We start from the raw sequence: 4452 nt of genomic DNA, 5'->3' as shown, positions 1-4452 counted from the left end.
AAGCACGATCATTGCACCTAGGGGTCCTCAAGTTAGGCATGCCCGATGGCTTCGGTCGACTGGCCCCACTCCTAACCCCCTAACCCTTTTTGCTCCCCCGCTTTACGCTTAGGGCCCATCAAGGACAGGACATACCTAGGGGGGTACCACTCGGGTTAGACTTGTCACCCTAAGCTACTTGCACCGCACCTCCCTTTGCAGGAATGGGGTTCTCAAGTGTGGGACATCACTCAGGCTAGCCTGTGGTTAGACCCAACTCCCCATTCCACTAACACGTACACAATACACTACACAATAAGATCGACACCTCCCTTAGGTCGAGCATCGCACCTTTTCCTTCCATGCATCACAAATGCGACAAACCACTGACTTCGGAGGCCCCCGTCATCCACTTGCTATCCGTTTGACTTCTCCAACAAACCTTATTACCAAGCTTCCATGAGCACCCGAGTTTACATGTGGCCCTACCCTCATACCGTTCAACCAATTCTATGGCTGCAAACAAAGTGGCTGGCTGTTGAGCCATTAGATCAACTGAAAGATGTGCATCTAGCCCATAAATGTATTTATGCAATTTGGCCTCTTCACTGACGGCCTCAACATACATGGATATGTTCATAAACTGGTTGCTATACTCCCTCACGGTGAGATTTCGCTGATCAAACTGATACCATTGCCTAGCCAAACGTTCTTTCTCTATCAAGGAGACAAAAACTTGGACCATATGCATCTTGAAATCTTCCCAATCATGAAACTGTTGATTTTCTCTTTGAATAAATCTCCACCATGTGTGGGAAAAACCCTCCAGATGAAGGGAGGCAAAAATAATCTTTGCCTCGTCGGTACGAGGATAAATGAGAAAATAGGCTTCCAATTTAGAGGTCCATTCCTCTAATTCAACTAGGGATGAGGACTTCCCATTCAACTGGGGATGAGGACTGCCCATTAAACTTAGCAAACACAATCTTGTCATGCAACTCGTTTGGGCCTTGCTGTCCATGTATCCCATGTGCTACATGTTGCCCATGTATGTTGTGCTGCCCATACATGCCTTGTTGTCCAAACCTTGGCTGTCCAAAATTTCCACGTGGGCCATGCTGCCCATGCATTACATGAGGGCCAAATTGCACATTAGGACCTTGCTGCCCAAAATGACCATGCTGCCCATGAATTAAATGTGAACCGGGCTGAGCATTGGGGCCTTGCTGCCCAAAACTGCCATGTGCATGCTGCCCATGTACACCTTGCATTCCATGCTACCCAAAATTTGCATTAGGCCCTTGTTGGCTATTCCCATGTGTGTGCATATAGCTTCCATTACGGGGGAGTTGTGGTCCCAAGGATGGGCTTGAAGGGTTTGTAATGGGAGAGGGAAGGATGGGTTCATCATGTCGAGTGGAGGGCTCACCCATCTCATTAATGCTATGGGGAACGCCATGGGTGCCACCAAAACCTTCTGGGCTACGCTCGGTCTCCAAGGGAGGAGGGCGGTTGGCCTCATGAGGAGGGACATGCTCCTTGAGCCGATCCGAGGAGGGTGCGATGGCGGGGATGAGGGCGCCCATGCGCTCGATGAGTAAGTCCATCTTGGCCATCATCTCGGAATGACGATGATCTTGGCGGGTTTCCATCTCCCTATGGCATTGTTCCAACTCTCGATGTCGGTCGACATGACGGGTCTCATGTTGGCATAGAGTATGGTTAAGCATAGAGAAGCAGTCCATCTCGGGGGCACCCTCTTCAAACATGTCTTCACAATCCTCTTGGGCTGAGCTAGGATCATTCATTGATGCATGGGAGTCCCTTATTTCACGTTGGAAGTCCTCTTGGGCCTTTGCTTTACCCTTGTTGTCTGCCATCCCAAGTGCAGTCCACTAGACCCCTTGTTACAAAAATGGCAATATCTTGAGCTAGGAAGCTCCAATCGCCAAAATTTTTGATTCAAATTAAAGATCTTGATCTCCTCTATGAGGTTATATAAAAATATCTTTCACAATAAATGATCAGGGATTTTTTGTAATTAACTTTTGTGGGCTGACTATGTAGGACTGTTGCCTGTCCCACAACAGTACCTCTAAGCACAAAATTGGGCATATCTCCCAAACCGTAGGGCGGAATGGGGAGATTTTTGGTTCAGATCAAAGTGGGGGTGCCCTCTTAGAATCAAGCTATGGAACCTGCACTTAGTCACACAAGAAGGCTTTGTTATAATTGGCTTTTGATGGCTGACTGTGTGGGACTGGCTGTCTGCAACACCCTGCAAGGACTCCTTCAATGAGCATACATTATCGCAATGCTGAGGTGCTTATTTCAAGACATCCTAGGCCTCAATGGTGGTTCTCAATGCCACATAGATCCATACATCATTTGCATCAATAGTTCTCTTGCTGATATCATTTTCATGACTGCATATCCTGCCCATCCTGCATGCATCCACCAGACATTCCCAAGTGATACATGTCATTACCAATACATCTACAAGGTTGTGGAACATAAATGATCAGGGCTCGGGCTATTCATTCAAGTGTACTTGCACCTGCAAGAAATTTTGGGCTTCAAATCACCGGGAGGTGGGCAGCTACTCAGACCCGGCCTCTAGATGGATTTCTTTGCCCATCTGCCTCCTCTTCATCAGAGCATCGCCTCCTTTGCTATTGTGTTCTCCAAAAAAGAGCATGATCGGTCTAGGTGCGAGTTTTGCAAGTATTTTAGAATTTCAATAATCAGGAATGCATATTGAGATCAAAGGGAAATTCTAGCTGGATTGCTTTCTTGTGTATGTATTCAAATTTCCTAGACCTAATAAGGAATATCTCATATATATTGGGATCGATGAAAAATCCCAGTTGGTCTGGTTGCTTGTGTATGTATCCGAATTTTCCAGACTTGTGAAGGAAGACCTTGCTTGCCTTTGTTCACATTGGGATAATTTGGCAAACACTTCCTGATTTTCCAAAGGTGATGTCCAAATTATGGGTTCAATGCTTGCTACACACATCACTTGGTTGGACAATGCATAGTGTGTTTGTGCAAGTTTAGGCTCTTGCCCACTAGATCACTTGGTTGGTCCTTTTCCTTGGTTAGGATGATTGAGAAAGAGGATCTAGGTGTAGTGCATACTAAGATCAAGTTCTATTGATTTGGCAACCTTTATCCTATTTGCACATGAAGATCAAGCTTTTTTGATTAAGCACACTACATGGAGAAAGGGAGAAGAAAAAGAAGAAGGGAAGCAAGAAAATGGAGAGGGGAAATCTCCTCCACGCACTCTCTCTCAACCTCTCTCACAAAGCTATGGGAAGTAGGAGGGAGAAGAAGAAAGTAGGGAAGAAAAGGCTCTCAAATTCACACACACAAGAACAAGAGATTCTATTAATTTTGGACTTTAAATACACAAGGTAGCACGACCAGTCACTCCATAACCTTTCTCTCTCTCTCTTGTCAAGTCCCTTGGTCTATTTACAAGGCCCAGTGGCCTTTGCGACTTGCCCATGGTATTTTCAATTTCTCACATTGGACTTATGGGACTCTTTGTATGTTATGGGTTTTATAAAATGACTACAAGTATATTATATTATTTTAAGAGTTGTCAAGATCCTCTTTGCTAATATTAAGAGAGGAGGTGCCTCCCTTGTGGGTGTTCAAATGCATGTTCACTACAAGGATTTGAGCTAGTAGCGACGCCGGATAGCGGTGTCGCTATTAGCGTCGCTATTTGTGTCGCAAATAGCGACGCTCCACAGGGAAAAAAAGCGACCGAAATCGAGCGCAGTTTTCATTTCGCGTTTGCGACTTGTGAGTTTTGAGAGCGAGAGCGAGGGAGAGAGCGACCGTCGTGAGAGAAGGAGAGGAAGAAGACTTGTCACCGCCACCGCCGCCGCCGTTGTTCGCGAAGGAGAGGAGGAGCCTTCATCGCAAAGAGGAGCCACCCCACGCTCGCCATATCTCATCGGTGAGTCTCCCTCTCTCTTTCTTTTGCTCATTTAAGGTTTAAATCACTTTCTCTTTTGCTTGTTTAGGAGAGGAAATGAGAGAGAAAGAGAGGGAGAGGGAGAGGGAGGGGAAGGAAATGAAAGAGGAAGAGAAAGAGAAAGAGAGGGAGAGGGAGGGAGAGGGAGAGTGCATTCTCTCTCTCCCTCTCCCTTTTGCTTATTTAATGTTTAAATCACTTTCTTTTTTGCTTGTTTAGGAGAGGAAATGAGAGAGTAAGAGAGAAAGAGAGGGAGAGGGAGAGGGAGAGAGAGGGAGAGGGAGAGGGAGGGGGAGGAAATGAGAGAGGGAGAGAAAGAGAAAGAGAGGGAGAGGGAGAGAGAGTGCATTCTCTCTCTCCCTCTCCCTTTTGCTTGTTTAATGTTTAAATCACTTTATTTTTTGCTTGTTTAGGAGAGGAAATGAGAGAGAAAGAGAGGGAGAGAAAGAGAGGGAGAGGGAGAGGGAGGGGAAGGAAATGAG

The sequence above is a fragment of the Lygodium microphyllum genome, chromosome 23 (assembly GCF_053477565.2).
Source record: "Lygodium microphyllum isolate KBCC chromosome 23, Lygodium_microphyllum_v1.1.10, whole genome shotgun sequence".
In the NCBI taxonomy this organism is placed as follows: domain Eukaryota; kingdom Viridiplantae; phylum Streptophyta; class Polypodiopsida; order Schizaeales; family Lygodiaceae; genus Lygodium; species Lygodium microphyllum.
Note: the sequence above shows the minus strand (reverse complement) of the source record.